General features: G+C 36.9%; 1 pseudogene; it reads right to left on the reverse strand.

Moving 5' to 3' along the window:
* Positions 1–381: 381 nt before the first annotated feature.
* On the reverse strand, positions 382–1,057 carry LOC137759848 (small ribosomal subunit protein eS6-like; annotated as a pseudogene).
* Positions 1,058–17,590: the final 16,533 nt, after the last annotated feature.

Here is a 17,590-nt window from a genome sequence, read left to right on the forward strand (position 1 = left end):
TGTTGCTAACCTGAAGGGTATAAAATGACATATATTGTGCTTTTAATATCCATTCCCTTGGCTATTAATGGACTGAGTGTCTTTCCTTATGTTTATTGATCATTTTTGTTCCCTCCTCTGTGAAATTCTTGCTCAGTCTTTGCCTTTTTCTTATTAATTGGTAGAAGTTTACTGAAAACCAATCTTTTGTTTCTTATATGTGGTTCAAACCTTTTTGCCCATTGTTTCTCTTCTAACTTTACCTATGTTATCTGTTTGCAAAGAATTTACATTTTCACTCCTGACTTTTATCCAAGCTTTGATACCATATTTTCTTTCTTTTTTTTAAAAATCTGATCTTATTTATTTGTTACTCTTAGAAAATCTTATTTTTGACTTGACTCAGACTAGCATAGAAGCTCTTAGAGAGAGTAGCCTCTGTCTCTTGGAAATGTTCCTGGCATTTCTCCTTGGTCTTCCATTCTCTTGGCCAAAAGTTTAGCGTATTCTTCAACCTCTTCCTTATTTTTATTAGTAAGCTGTTTCTTCAGAGCAGTGTGTAGAATGCATGGAGTAACAGGACATAGAATTTGGGCACTCTGGCTCTGGGTTTCTTCATTTCTTTGTGCAGTGATTTTCTAACAGCATCTTGATGGACATCCTCTTTTTAGAGAGATTGAAAACTTTACAGATGCTTTTAGCTTTTTGGGACCTAAGCAATGAGGCACAGCAGTATCCTTCCAGGAATTTCCTACTCTCCCTTTTAAAAAATAACCAAGTTAAGAACACTCAAATTACCATTTCTTTCTCCTGTTCTCCTTGGTCTATCACAGGAAAACCCCCTACTCAGTAGCAGATGAACATGACCATGGATCAGGGCACACTGGATCATACGGAAACCTTGTTTGTCATTCCCACCACTGATTCAAGCCACATAACCCTTCCACTTTTCACTCACAGCACCATCAGCAACTTCTGTGTCCATAGGCTTCTTAACAAAGGTATGAAGTTTTTGTTCATTGTCTATTGCAGTGAGTTTCTAGCAGCCAGTGACTGGGAAGAAGATACCTATCTTCATCCTGAAGCAGCTGCTTTTCCTCTGAGATGCCTTGTGAAAGAGGGAGCCAATCTTATATTTCTAAGTATGTGTTGGACATCTTTCAAAATGAAGTCATCTTACCTTTCTCTTATGACCTCTCCTTCCAAACTTTTCTGTCTTGCATGGTCCCAAACTACTGTTGTACATAATGACTTGAAACAAAGTCAATTTTGACTTTTTTCCCCTTTTTTTTTTTTTTTTTTTAACCTTTAGGCCCTTTCTAAAGACAATAAGTCAAAACACATTTGATGCCAAACAAACACACCATGATGTTACTCCTTTGGCTTTTTTCAAAGTTGGTAGAGAAAATATTTTATTGTTATTTTTCTTGCAACATGTTCCCTGGGTTCTAATTTCAGTTGGGGAAGAAAAATGCTTATGCAAATAAACTATCATGTGCCAGTTTTTAGTGAATGAAAGCTATACTGTAAAATGTTTCTATGATTACTTAATATGCAAATAAACTCCTTTATTTACCTTTCCAAAAAAAGGGGTTCTTGGCAAGCCTCCTTTCTTGACCTTTTAGTAGAACAGTGTTGTGAGTATGAAGGCGCTCTGGAAAGGGCCAGCACTCGCTGTAGCTTTTTCTCCTGGTTTCCCATTTTCCTATGTGGTTGCCTCCAGTCCCATCTATGGGAATTTCTGTGAAAATTTACTGTATGTTGCCTTTCTACATGAGGCATACAACCATCAAAATTTTATTTCTCGGTAGCCAGCTAGGTAGAAGAAAAATCAGCTGTGATTGTAATTTTAATGAAGCAGAATTTACATTGTTTCCAGGCTGTCTGCCAATTTGTTATTTAGGAAAGTTAACCCAGATGCAGCTTAATCAGTTTGTCTTTTTATTTTAATTACAAAAAATTCTCTTGTCAAGATCAGATGAAGGGTAATAATATCCCCTTAATGGTTTTGCACACCAGACAGGAGTCAGTCCCTAACTTCAGTGAATAGGAACCAGCTGGAGGTCCTGATGGGTCCTTCTCTGCTCCCACCCATGGTCTAATGCAGTCACACTCTCTCCTCTCCCATCCAACCTGTTTCTGTTGGCTTCAGCAAATCCATCAGTAGCTGGGGTGTGTGGCCTCTTGACCAAATAGCTTGGGAAGCAAACTCTGACCTCATTGTGATAAGTCTTCCCCTGACCCATAAAAGTTTTCATTGTATTAAAAGTGTCTTGGGATTTCCCTGGTGGCTCAGTGGTTAAGAATCTGCCTGCCAATGCAGGGGACATGGGTTCGAGCCCTGATCTGGGAAGATCCCACATGCCACGGAGCAACTAAGCCCATGCACCACAACTACTGAGCCTACAGTCTAGAGCCCATGAGCCACAACTACTGAGCCCGTGCCTAGAGCCCGTGCTCCGCAACAAAGAGAAGCCACAACAATGAGAAGCCCACGCACCTCAACGAAGAGTAGCCCCCGCTCGCTGCAACTAGAGAAAGCCCGTGAGCAGCAACAAAGCCCCAACGCAGCCATAAATAAATAAATAAATTTATTTTAAAAAGAGCGTCTTGATGAATAGATTTGAATCTTACACTCTCACAGAACATTGGGATCACAACTTATGTCGCACAATTTACAAAGCTGATTCCTGAAGCCATCACATTTTATGTTCTATCATGTTTCTGTCAGTTAAAATGTGCGTGTGTGTGTGTGTGTATGCAGAACACTAGAACATTGTGATATCATACTGGAATACCAGAAGTTTCTTGTGAGGCAGGGTCATGTTATGGCCCCTGCTCCTAGGTGTCTACCTAGAAATGAGACTATAGCGGCCTTGATAAGCCTAGTGTGTAATGCAAAAATCAAGAGACAGAACAGGTCCCAAACACATTGATTATTTTCCTGTAAAAGAATAAAAGCTTCAGGGTCCATTTTATATCCTCTACCAAAATATAAATGGCTGCAACTCATTCCAGGTTCCTTTCTTCACTACCACTCCTCACTGCCTTCCACCAGCCCCACCGTAGTAGGTAGTTATACGATGTGTGTGTCCTGGATCTGCTTGCTCTCACACCCCTTCCCTGCCCTCCCCCTGCTCTGCTCTGTATCAAGAGGCAGCTCTGGTTCCCATGCTTTTCAGACTGGATTGTGGAGGGGGCAATAGGGAGGAATAAGCCAGGGTATCTCTCTTCCTCCTTCCCTGCCAGCAGCTTTATGAATCCAACTCTTGGCAGGTGGGCCAAACTATGGTTCCAGATTCCACTATTGCTGGGAACACTGCCTTTGCCTTTTATCCCGTCAGTTGTGGGCGAGGGTGGCTTCCTGCTGTTGTTGATCTTTGGATTGCCCCAGTGTCCCTTGTTTGGTGTCTCAGCTCTTTCATCACCCACGGAATCAATTTTCTGTATTAAAGTCTCTTTAACTACTCAGGTGGTTTCTGTCTCCTGGCTAGACTTTGATGATACACATAATTTCCTCAGTACATATGAAATAACCTTTCAGACTTTTTTTTCTAAATCTCTATAAAGACTGAAAATTATTCAGTCACCCACAGAGGGCAAATCCAAAAATAAAACTGCCAAGGGGGAAGCCCAAGAATGTGCAACTTTTTAATTTACTCTGATAAATCTGTTGACTTGCTCTATTTATAATATATTTTTTTAAATTAAATATTTCCTCATTAAAGATGATGTAGAAAATGAATCTCCACTTTAATAAATTTGAAGAAGTTGAAATATTGCTTTTTACCTATTCGTATCATTTCTCTGGTTAAACTTTACTGATTGTTAGATTTTTACTTTTACAAAGAGAATTATTTCAGTAGTTTGTGGAGACTGAAAAAATCAGCATATAACATTTTGCATTACTTTTCTCTGGTTAACTGCTACAAAATGTGAACCCAGTAACAGTAAAAGTAGCTTCCAAGGTTTCCCACTTAATTTCAAACTGAAGCAATGACTTAGAGTAGAGCCCTTTCATCTTTCCTCTATTTGACATTAAATATTGACTTTCAGTAAATTGCATCTTGACATTATTCCTCTGCTTTTCAGTGTCAGATGACAGAAATTTTTATAAAATAAGAAATAATATTTGGTGTGTATGTGGGTGTGTGTGTTTGTGCACATCTGTGTGTCACACTTTCTGTTTGTTGCTGTATATTCCCCCTGAAAAAAATGGTGAGAGTTCCAAGGAAAAAAAGGCACTGATAAGGAAGAGTTAGATATGACATTGTAATAAAAATAGTTAGAATCTGAAATACCTTTTGTAACCATTTAAATGGCTTCCATTCTCCCTTTTCCTTTATTTCTAAAACAAAAACTCTAAGCCTAGTTTTTTTCTGTTTTTTTTAAACATCTTTATTAGAGTATAACTGCTTTACAAGGGTGTGTTAGTTTCTGCTTTATAACAAAGTGAATCAGCTATACATATACATATATCCCCCATATCTCCTCCCTCTTGCGTCTCCCTCCCACCCTCCCTATCCCACCCTCTAGGTGGTCACAAAGCACGGAGCTGATCTCCCTGTGCTATGCGGCTGCTTCCCACTAGCTATTTTACATTTGGTAGTGTGTATATGTCCATGCCACTCTCTCCCTTCGTCCCAGTTTACCCTTCCCCCTCCCCGTGTCCTCAAGTCCATTCTCTAGTAGGTCTGCCTGTGTCTTTATTCCCGTCTTGCCCCTAGGTTCTTCATGACCTTTTTTTTTTTTTTTTTAGATTCCATATATATGTGTTAGCATACTGTATTTGTTTTTCTCTTTCTGACTTACTTCACTCTGTATGACAGACTCTAGGTCCATCCACCTCACTACAAATAACTCAATTTCGTTTCTTTTTATGGCTGAGAAGATGTGGCACATATATACAATGGAATAAGCCTAGTTTTTTAATTGCCACATTGCTTTTATCAATGTTGAAAGCACATGCCAGGTACCAAATTCCTGCCACGGGCTGTATGTTTTACTTGCCTGTTTCTAATCATTATTAGCAAGTTAGACATTTTTACTCTCATTTTACAGATGGAAAAACTGAGACTCAGATGTAAATTAATCACTCAGCATACAGAATTTAGGCAGCAAACTCAGGATTCAAGACAATGTAGTACTCTTTTATTTCACTGAATTACTTCTCTGTGAAAGAAGGAAAGCAAATGAAAAACATTTTTGAGCCATTTATTTATGCATAGGACTCTGTTAGGATTTTTTGAAGACTTTAAAGTTGAAAATATTGACTCTACTCAACAGAGCTTACAATTTAATTTGAGAAATAAAGTGTCCCAGGTCATAAACAGTAACAGAATAAATGGTAATCCAGACTATGACCATGAGAGTGTCAGAATAGTGTGGATAAAAAAAAAAAACCTCTGGAGTATTAGGGTCATGTTAATCAGGGGTGTTTTCTTTGAAGGATTAAATTATGAAAGATTCAAAAGATAACAGAAGATGCAAAGTACTGAAAGAGAGAGTGAGAGGATTGGTTTGATTGAACCAAGTTAATAAATAATGAGTAAAAGAAATGGGAAACAAAATAGATAAGTTTTAAAAACTAAACTGACTTCACCAGGGTAATTAGGTAAGAAAATGACATAAAAGACATCCAGATTGAAAAGAATAAAATAGGAATAAACTTAACAAAAGAAGTACAAAAGTTGCACTCTGAAAACTATAAAACATTGTTGAAAGAAATTTAAGAATACTTGAATAATTGGAAAGACATCCCATATTCATGGATCAGAAGACAATATTGTTAAAATAGCAGTATCCCTGAAATTGATCTACAAACTCAGTGTAATCCCTACCGAAATCTAGCTGGCATCTTTGCAGAAATTGACAAGCTGACCCTAAAATTCATATGGAAATTCAAGGGATCTAGAATAAGCAAAAAAAAAAAAAAAATCTTGGTAAAGGAGAATAAAGTTGAAAGATTCACATTTACTGATTTCAAAAGTATTACAAAGCTATAGTAATCAAGACTGTGTGGTACTGCCACAAGGATAGACATACAGGTCAATGGAACAGAACTGATAGTCCAGAAATAAACTCTCATGTTTATAAACAATTGATTTTTGACAGGGTACGAAGACAATTCAATGAGGAAAGAATATTCGTTCAACAAATGGTGCTGGAACAACTGGTCACACAGACCACATGGTTCTCTATTGTCTTTCTCTTGGCCCAGTTTACACATTTCTCATACCTGCTTTGTGTCTGTAAGCATTTGATTTTCCAACCTTGATCAAGTCCAACCATTCACCCAGTGCTTGAATTCTGCCTACTATTTCCCTGAAAAGAGGTTCTAACATATGCTTGAGTATGTCTTATGGCAGGGATCTCCCTTACATTGAGCTCCATTACTTAAATCAGTAGTTCTTTACAGGGAGAATTTTTAAGCGATGTGATTATTTTTATTTTTCATAGCAAATAGAGGATGATGTTATTTAGAGGGTGTGGGTGGACAGAGATGGTAGATGTCCCACTATGCATGTGTCGGTTTTACACAGTAGAGAGTTAATGGTACATGACTTTCAAATTTTTGAAATTTGAAATTAATACTTGTGTAGGGGGAAAATGGTTTACAATTATTTGAGAGACTAGAAAATAATTTTACATATTACAACAAAGTTTCTTCCTTACAGTTATAAACTCAAATTTCCAGGGATGCAATACTGTTTATATCAAGGGAATATTGCACTATGTTTTCTGAGTGATATTCACCATTTCAGAAAATCACATCAAGAAAACAGTGCCACTCATTATAATTGTCACCTATATAACTTACCAGTGTCAGTTGGCACACATAGCTGCCACATGCAAATATATAACAAAGGAAACCTGAGACTCTTTTTAACAGACTTAGAATGAAAAATTGTTCAATTAGTGAAGATACACAAGATACAGGGATCTTGTTGAATTTTATTAATAAAGATTGTTTTTATATTTCATATTATTGCCATCACATATGTTTTAAAAAGTTTGTGAATAACAATGATAAATCTAGATTATAAAAGTTACATATTGGAATTATTTATTTTGAGGATTGTTTTTGCCAGTGTACATAGATTCTCTGTCATAGTTTTTCACTGGTTTCTTGTATTACTGCTTCTTTTTGCAGTGCACCCTCCATCCCCCATAGCTTATCAAAGGATATGATCTCCTGGGTCTTTCTAAGTGCCAGAGACTGATAGCGAGCCTCAACATGTGGAGGAATTCAAGGCAGGAGATATGTTTTCAGAGATGCTTTGTCACTATCCCATCATAACATTGGGAATTATTTTGACATTGCACTTATAAATAAGGCTTATCTCGTTCGTGCTAATATCATACTTCATCGTTTTCTCTGTTTTCCAAAGTCTGTAATTTGTCTTGGCATGTTATCCTTATTTCAATTAAGATTATTTCCCTCTTTTTCTTATAGACAAATAAGTCTGGTCTGTTAGGACTTATTTTTAGTTTTGTGACCATCCATATCTCCACTCTTTTATCTTCTGAATTTCTTGTGATGATGGGTTTCTGATCATGTTATTCTGCTACTCAAAGACCTCCTATGTATATACTGAATGTATATGTGTATGTATATATATGTATATATAATGTGCATACTGCATATAATATATAATACATATATATATAAATGTATATATTACACCTCTTACTGTTCCTCATTTTTTCCCTGAATTAAGTCCAAATCCCTTATTATTTCACCCATGACTTTCTTGATTCTGATCTCAAATAACTTTCCCAGTATCATTTGCGTCAATCTCCTATGCACAGGCTTTGCTTATGCCACGTGGGTGGTTTGCAACTCCCTGAATCCATTCATAGATTTCAGATCTTCACACTTTTGTTCAGGCAATTCCATTTGCCTGGAATGACCTTTTCATGTCTGTGGGCATCTTTGCTATCCTTCAAATACACATTCAATTGTTGTTTCTTCTGAACTTTTGCTTGAGCCCCAATCTGATTAACATCTCCCTCCACTGAGTTCTGAAGCCCCTTTTTACTTTTACAGCACTTAGATGACATCACATATATACTGCATATTTTTAATTTCCTTTACAAAATCCAAGTTCCTTGGTAAAGCAACATGGCATAGAATTAAGAATGTGAATTAAGAATGTGAGCCAGACCTACTGGGTCCAAATCTGGATTCAACCACTTACTAGCTTATGTGGCTTTGATAATACTAGTACCGTGCCTCTAGGGTGTGTTACGCACTTATTTTTATTCTGATGATTTGATATGTGGGACCTAACTGGCACTGGAGACTTACCTGCCCCTCCCAGGGCTAGCCAGTTCTGAGAGACAGTAAATGACTAGTCTGTGAGTATGGCTCTTACATGCAAACTACCCAATCCAAAGCCTACACCCTCTCCTACCTCCTTTATCAGGCTCTTACACTGCAAGCCAATATTTCCCTGCCTCAGTCACCCGAAGGGCAGGCATCAGGCAACCTGGGACAGCCCCTACACCCCAGAGCTACCTGAAATCATTCCAAATAGCCAATCTGAAGCCTTTTTACCATGCCTTGTTCCTCCCAATGGAAACCACAATAAAGGCTCTTCCCCACATTTTCCTTCTACTCTTTTTATATTCTGATTGATCCTGGTGCTTCTTTGTGTGGCCCTGCACAGTGTGACGAGTCCCCCTCTCTTGGGAACTATGAGTAACAAACTGTCTTTTCATTGGCAGTCATCTCCTGGTCTGTTGGCCTCACCATACCTGAATAATAATAAAACCTGAATATTAAAACATAGGGAATGTTGGGAGGGCCAAGTAAGTTGATATTTGTAAATCACATAGATCAATGCCGGGCACATAGTTGGTGCTATTTGAGCATCAGCTGCTATTGAGAGAAGTGGTGGTGTATAGAGCATCTTTGTGTTCTCCCACAGTGGCTTGCACATAGTAAATTCTCAATAAATATGTGACTGACAAATGAATGCAGCTGTTCTTCTTCTGCTGTCATCTCTACAAAGTCTTCATTAATGAAAAGCAGGAGCAAGTTCATGAATGGATTAGAAAACAGAATAATTAAGAGGAAAATAAGGCTATAACTGAAGGAAAACATTAGCATTGATAATTTAAAGGGGAGTTTGAGAGAGGGAGCAAGGGAGCTGAAGAAAACTGAAATCAGAGAAGTAGACTGCTATGAAGAGAAGAGATAAGGGCTAATGGGAAATAGGAGCTAAGGGATGTGGAACATCAGGGGGGGATCCAAAAGAGGAAACTCAACAAGCAGGAAAATTAAATCCAAAGTTATTACTGTTGCAACCTAATTACAAACTCCCTACTTAGGGTGTTCAGGTATAACTTGCCCATCTTCAGACTTCGATACTGACAAAAATGGGGGAATGAAGAGTAGAGCTATTCAGTGCATGTGCTTGGGGCCAAAGTCGGAACTGTGTGAAATGATTCCATTTTCACTACATGAATTTTCACTTTTGAAAAATGAGACTTTTGCAGAAACCATGAATTTGATGAGAACTAAAACTGTGTCATTTCTACCACAGAACAGTAGGTTGTCATAGCACAGAAAATAAATACAAGTGGCAAAATTCCACATCAGTAATACATCCAGAACTCACTAATATTGCCCCTGGCAAAAAATTTACTGAGCTATATAATGTTAAAGGAAAAAGAACTCTTGAGGGAAAATGACAGACTTTCACCTGTGAGAAGTCACCTGTCATGGCAGAGGGAAAGAAAAACTTAGAAACTTCCAGAAAAAAAATGCAAGTTGATTTTGTTAGGCGTATATCACATTTTTCTCACCAACAGTGAGAATTTTTTCTCACAGATGTAGAAGAGAAAGCAAAGCTGAAGTCAGCCAAAGTGTCCTGTATGAAAAATAACAACAAAAAAAAAACTGTGTCCATAAGCTTGGAAAAGCACAATGTTTCATTTTCAATTTTTTTTAGGAAATATGACAAATACAAAAACAGAACAGATGTTATGTCTCTAAGCAACATCATCTTTGACACATCTTGAAACTTTGTGAAACCTGCTCTACTTTATTTCTAACTTTTTATATCATAAATGGAGGAAGACGAAAATGTTTGGTTTTCATGTTCCCGTGGGCTGTTAGTTAATTCTTTGCTCTTTTTCTACCACACCACAAGCATATACTTGCGCTTCAGCTATCTCAATCTATAATCAAAGGGTCGTTTAAGTGCAGTTACTCATTTAATTTAATTAAGTGCAGTTATTTAATTTAACTGTGTAGCATAATTATTATTTATAGATTGTGAAGAAATACCTAAAGAAAACTATGCCAGTGCTAAGCATATTCTGGTATGCTATAAATGTATTATCGTGTCACCTCTGCAACCCTTTAGGCAAAATTACTGTTTATTTTCAAAAATAAATTTATGAATCACCAAAAGAAAATATACACAGAAAATTTGAGTCCTTTACCTGGCACAACAAATCAATGCTACAGTCAACAGCTTTGTTCTTTATTTATTAAGATCTAACATACGACGGTGAAATTATTAGACAAAGTAATGAGTCTCTATCAATCTGTCTTTAATTTTATAAAACCCAGCTTTACTCTGTCAACCTTGTCAATGCTACTGAATATTAATGGGAATAAAGTTAATTGCTGGGTGGAGAAAGGTCTTACTCAAAGTGAAAAGGAAGCACCTTGTTGAAATCTGTCATTTTTGACAAGCCATAATTTATTTCTATTTAGTGGTATGTACCGACAGGTTTCAAACCTCACTCTTATCTTTACCACAAATCTAATTATTTTTATTCGGGATATTGTTGGATCCTAAGCCTTTGACCACTTTCATCATTTAGAAATAAATTATTTCATGAAAGGTAGTTAACGCATTGTTAGTAGAAGGAATTTTGTCTAGAGTATAGGGAAGCATCTTCCTTCTGCAACCTCTAGAAGACATATAAATGTATTTATTTTATTTCAGTAACCAAGGAGAGGAAAGTAATGACTTTCATAACAAGAAAGGGTTATATGTGAACATAATAATGCAAGCATAGCTACATGCTAGTTAAACAATTTCATTCAGAGAAAATGAATAATGAATAATCACTTAAGGTTCATCCTGATTAGATTGTCACCTGATTGGAAACACAGCATTCGGTTAAGAATCTTAAGAAGTTTCCATTAACTTTAAACAGTTATAACTTTAAAACAATACATATTTTACTTTAAATCGGTAGCCTATCAAAAGTAATACCATTCTTCACTCAGTAGAGTTTAGGAAATAAATTAACCTTGAAAATAAACACTGGCCAGCTTATAAAGTTCTTATTCGAAAGGACCAAATTAAAATAAGGTGGTAAGATGAAAATACATTTAATATTGTCCATTTCCCCTTCATATATCTTTGCAGTTGCTTTTTTTTTTTTTCTAAGAATTTGACTTTTTTATTGTTACAAAAATAACTTTTTTTCCACAAAAGAAGAAATGTATTTTTACTGTAGGGAAATATTTAAATATAGATAAGAAAGGGAAGTAATGTTAACAACTATAATCTTGCCACTATGATAAAAGAACTGTGCATGTATACATATATATTTAGCAAAAAATAGGTTCTATCAATCACATTTTTTTAATATGCTTTTAATTTTATTTACAATCTATAAGCAATTATTTACCAATACTTTTTTTTTTTTTTCTTACCACCATCCCCACCTCACCGCAGTTTCCCCCCCTTGGTGTTCATATGTCCATTCTCTACATCTGTGTCTCAACTTCTGCCCTGCAAACTGGCTCATCTGTACCATTTTTCTAGGTTCCACATACATGCATTAATATACGATATTTGTTTTTCTCTTTCTGACTTATTTCACTCTGTATGACAGTCTCTAGATCCATCCACGTCTCAACAAATGACTCAATTTCGTTCCTTTTTATGGCTGAGTAATACTCCATTGTATATATGTACCACTTCTTCTTTATCCATTCGTCTGTTGATGGGCATTTAGGTTGCTTCCATGACCTGGCTATTGTAAATAGTGCTGCAATGAACATTCGGGTGCGTGTGTCTTTTTGAATTACGGTTTTCTCTGGGTATATGCCCACTAGTGGGATTGCTGGGTCATATGGTAATTCTATTTTTAGTTTTTTAAGGAGCCTCCATATTGTTCTCCATAGTGGCTGTATCAATTTACATTCCCACCAAGAGTGCAAGAGGGTTCCCTTTTCTCCACACCCTCTCCAGCATTTGTTGTTTGTAGATTTTCTGATGATGCCCATTCTAACAGGAATGAGGTGATACCTCATTGTAGTTTTGATTTGCATTTCTCTAGTAATTAGTGATGTTGAGCATCTTTTCATGTGCTTCGTGGCCGTCTGTATGTCTTCTTTGGAGAAATGTCTATTTAGGTCTTCTGCCCATTTTTGGATTGGGGTGTTTGTTTCTTTGATATTGAGCTGCATGAGCTGTTTATATATTTTGGAGATTAATCCTTTGTCCGTTGATTCATTTGCAAATATTTTCTCCCATTCTGAGGGTTGTCTTTTCGTCTTGTTTATGGTTTCCTTTGCTGTGCAAAAGCTTTGAAGTTTCATTAGGTCCCACTTGTTTATTTTTGTTTTTATTTCCATTACTCTAGGAGGTGGATCAAAAAAGATCTTGCTGTGATTTATGTCAAAGAGTGTTCTTCCTATGTTTTCCTCTAAGAGTTTTATAGTGTCCAGTCTTATATTTAGGTCTCTAATCCATTTTGAGTTTATTTTTGTGTATGGTGTTAGGGAGTATTCTAATTTCATTCTTTTACATGTAGCTGTCCAGTTTTCCCAGCACCACTTATTGAAGAGACTGTCTTTTCTCCATTGTATATCTTTGCCTCCTTTGTCATAGATTAGTTGACCATAGGTGCGTGGGTTAATCTCTGGGCTTTCTATCTTGTTCCATTGATCTATGTTTCTGTTTTTGTGCCAGTACCATATTGTCTTGATTACTGTAGCTTTGTAGTATAGTCTGAAGTCAGGGAGTCTGATTCCTCCAGCTCCATTTTTTTGCCTCAAGACTGCTTTGGCTATTCGGGGTCTTTTGTGTCTCCATACAAATTTTAAGATGATTTGTTCTAGCTCCGTAAAAAATGCCATTGGTAATTTGATAGGGATTGCATTGAATCTGTAGATTGCTTTGGGTAGTATACTCATTTTCACAATGTTGATTCTTCCAATCCAAGAACATGGTATATCTCTCCATCTGTTGGTATCATCTTTAATTTCTTTCATCAGTGTCTTATAGTTTTCTGCATACAGGTCTTTTGTCTCCCTAGGTAGGTTTATTCCTAGGTATTTTATTCTTTTTGTTGCAATGGTAAATGGGAGTGTTTCCATAATTTCTCTTTCAGATTTTTCATCATTAGTGTATAGGAATGCAAGAGATTTCTGTGCATTAATTTTGTGTCCTGCAACTTTACCATATTCATTAATTAGCTCTAGCAGTTTTCTGGTGGCAGTTTTAGGATTCTCTATGTATAGTATCATGTCATCTGCAAACAGTGACAGTTTTACTTCTTCTTTTCCAATTTGTATTCCTTTTATTTCTTTTTCTTCTCTGATTGCCGTGGCTAGGACTTCCAGAACTATGTTGAATAATAGTGGTGAGAGTGGACATCCTTGTCTCGTTCCTGATCTTAGAGGAAATGCTTTCAGTTTTTCACCGTTGAGAATGATCTTTGCTTCGGGTTTGTCATATATGGCCTTTATTATGTTGAGGTAGTTTCCCTCTATGCCCACTTTCCGGAGAGTTTTTATCAGAAATGGGTGTTGAATTTTGTCAAAAGCTTTTTCTGCATCTATTGAGATGATCATATGGTTTTTCTTCTTCATTTTGTTAATATGGTGTATCACATTGATTGATTTGCATATATTGAAGAATCCTTGCATCCCTGGGATAAATCCCACTTGATCGTGGTGTATGATCATTTTAATGTGTTGTTGGATTCTGTTTGCTAGTATTTTGTTGAGGATTTTTGCATCTATATTCATCAGTGATATTGGTCTGTAATTTTCTTTTTTTGTAGTGTCTTTGTCTGGTTTTGGTATCAGGGTGATGGTGGCCTCATAGAATGAGTTTGGGAGTGTTCCTTCCTCTGCAATTTTTTGGAAGAGTTTGAGAAGGATGGGTGTTAGCTCTTCTCTAAATGTTTGATAGAATTCACCTGTGAAGCCATCTGGTCCTGGACTTTTGTTTGTTGGAAGATTTTTAATCACAGTTTCAATTTCATGACTTGTGATTGGTCTGTTCATATTTTCTGTTTCTTCCTGGTTCAGTCTTGGAAGGTTATACCTTTCTAAGAATTTGTCCATTTCTTCCAGGTTGTCCATTTTATTGGCATAAAGTTGCTTGTAGTAGTCTCTTAGGATGCTTTGTATTTCTGCGGTGTCTGTTGTAACTTCTTCTTTTTCATTTCTGATTTTATTGATTTGAGTCCTCTCCCTCTTTTCCTTGATGAGTCTGGCTAATGGCTTATCAATTTTGTTTATCTTCTCAAAGAACCAACGTTTAGTTTTATTGATCTTTGCTATTGTTTTCTTTGTTTCTATTTCATTTATTTCTGCTCTGATCTTTATGATTTCCTTCCTTCTGCTAACTTTGGGTTTTGTTTGTTCTTCTTTCTCTAGTTTCTTTAGGTGTAAGGTTAGATTGTTTACTTGAGATTTTTCTTGTTTCTTTAGGTAGGCTTGTATAGCTATAAACTTCCCTCTTAGAACCGCTTTTGCTGCATCCCATAGGATTTGGGTCGTCGTGTTTTCATTGTCATTTGTCTCTAGGTATTTTTTGATTTCCTCTTTGATTTCTTCAGTGATCTCTTGGTTATTTAGTAACGTATTGTTTAGCCTCCATGTGTTTGTGTTTTTTACGTTTTGTTTCCCTGTAATTCATTTCTAATCTCATAGCGTTGTGGTCAGAAAAGATGCTTGATATGATTTCAATTTTCTTAAATTTACTGAGGCTTGATTTGTGACCCAAGATGTGATCTATCCTGGAGAATGTTCCATGCGCACTTGAGAAGAACGTGTAATCTGCTGTTTTTGGATGGAATGTCCTATAAATATCAATTAAATCTATCTGGTCTCTTGTGTCATTTAAAGCTTCTGTTTCCTTATTTATTTTCATTTTGGATGATCTGTCCATTGGTGTACGTGAGGTGTTAAAGTCCCCCACTATTATTGTGTTACTGTCGATTTCCTCTTTTATAGCTGTTAGCAGTTGCCTTATATATTGAGGTGCTCCTATGTTGGGTGCATATATATTTATAATTGTTATATCTTCTTCTTGGATTGATCCCTGGATCCTTATGTAGTGTCCTTCCTTGTCTCTTGTAACATTCTTTATTTTAAAGTCTATTTTATCTGATATGAGTATAGCTACTCCAGCTTTCTTTTGATTTCCATTTGCATGGAATATCTTTTTCCATCCCCTCACTTTCAGTCTGTATGTGTCCCTAGGTCTAAAGTGGGTCTCTTGTAGACAGCATATATATGGGTCTTGTTTTTGTATCCATTCAGCCAGTCTATGTCTTTTGGTTGGGGCATTTAATCCATTCACGTTTAAGGTAATTATCGATATGTATGTTCCTATGACCATTTTCTTAATTGTTTTGGGTTTGTTTTTGTAGGTCCTTTTCTTCTCTTGTGTTTCCCACTTAGAGAAGTTCCTTTAGCATTTGTTGTAGAGCTGGTTTGGTGGTGCTGAATTCTCTTAGCTTTTGCTTGTCTGTAAAGCTTTTGATTTCTCCATCAAATCTAAATGAGATCCTTGCCAGGTAGAGTAATCTTGGTTGTAGGTTCTTCCCTTTCATCACTTTAAGTATATCATGCCACTCCCTTCTGGCTTGCAGAGTTTCTGCTGAGAAATCAGCTGTTAACCTTATGGGAGTTCCCTTGTATGTTATTTGTCGTTTTTCCGTTGCTGCTTTCAATAATTTTTCTTTGTCTTTAATTTTTGCCACTTTGATTACTATGTGTCTCGGCGTGTTTCTCCTTGGGTTTATTCTGTATGGGACTCTCTGCGCTTCCTGGACTTGGGTGGCTATTTCCTTTCCCATGTTAGGGAAGTTTTCGACTATAACCTCTTCAAATATTTTCTCTGGTCCTTTCTCTCTCTCTTCTCCTTCTGGGACCCCTATAATGCGAATGTTGTTGCGTTTAATTTTGTCCCAGAGGTCTCTTAGGCTGTCTTCATTTCTTTTCATTCTTTTTTCTTTAGTCTGTTCCGCAGCAGTGAATTCCACCATTCTGTCTTCCAGGTCACTTATCCGTTCTTCTGCCTCAGTTATTCTGCTATTGATTCCTTCTAGTGTAGTTTTCATTTCAGTCATTGTATCGGCCATCTCTGTTTGTTTGTTCTTTAATTCTTCTAGGTCTTTGTTAATCATTTCTTGCATCTTCTCAATCTTTGCCTCCATTCTTATTCCGAGGTCCTGGATCATCTTCACTATCATTATTCTGAATTCTTTTTCTGGAAGGTTGCCTATCTCCACTTCATTTAGTTGTTTTTCTGGGGTTTTTTCTTGTTCCTTCATGTGGTACATAGCCCTCTGCCTTTTCATCTTCTCTATCTTTCTGTAACTGTGGTTTTTGGTCCACAGGCCTGCAGTTGCTTTTTTATGAGAATCTGCATTTATTGTTGGAAACTTTGAATTACATATTGTTAGCTGAAGGTTCATTGTGGTCCTTACACAAATAATGAAGAAAACACTAGAAAGAAGAGAAACAGCTAAGAGGAAAAAGGGTAGCTCAGTGGGGTCAACACAGGATTTTGTTTTTAGAAATTAGACTTTGTGGCCTGATGATTTTGGTAATGATTCAATAAATGAAATCCACCTGCCCTCATGACCTGGCCTCTGATAGTTGGCTGTAGATTCTTCATTATATTTGTCATCTACATCTAGTAACATTTCAGGAACCTGCTCTTTTCCCTTGGCTGAAACTAAGTGCCACATGTGACTGGCCAGCAGATTGGGTGGCGTTTATGTTGTGGTTCTTAGTCATCCCAATTTTTCTCCACCACATCCCACTCACAATGGGGAAAAATGAAAAGCAGCTGCTAACAGCCTCACAACAGTTCTGTAATTACTTTCCTGGGCTGGCATTATATGATTTGACAATGGCCTGGGGATGTAACAAATAAGAAAAACCTTGTCATTCAATTTAAAAGGCTTCCTACCAGGCCAACACACTCCCCACTTCATCAGAATGACAGTACCCCACTCTGACACAGCCAGCGTGTTTAGTGCTGAGCGATGTAACTGCAGCCGGGTGGTGCCAAGCACAAACAGCCGACTTGCTTTCCTGTTGACACTGCCATTGAATTCAAAGAGGAACCCTAACTTAGGCCAGAGATTCACATCTCAGGTCCGAAAAGCACTAACCTATTTATTCCAAGAAAAAATGCTAATATATTTGGGCATTTTAGTTAAAAGCAAAGATTTTTGCCAGAGATTTCAAGTTTCCTTGATGCTATCACATGCCATTTTCATAGCTTTGCATAATCAAGTTTCATCCTACCTTTCTGAGACAATATTAGGTACTGGCTCTGTTGGTCATGGTGGAATAGATATAAAAATCAACCCCAATTATCAG

The sequence above is a fragment of the Eschrichtius robustus genome, chromosome 1 (assembly GCF_028021215.1).
Source record: "Eschrichtius robustus isolate mEscRob2 chromosome 1, mEscRob2.pri, whole genome shotgun sequence".
NCBI lineage: Eukaryota > Metazoa > Chordata > Mammalia > Artiodactyla > Eschrichtiidae > Eschrichtius > Eschrichtius robustus.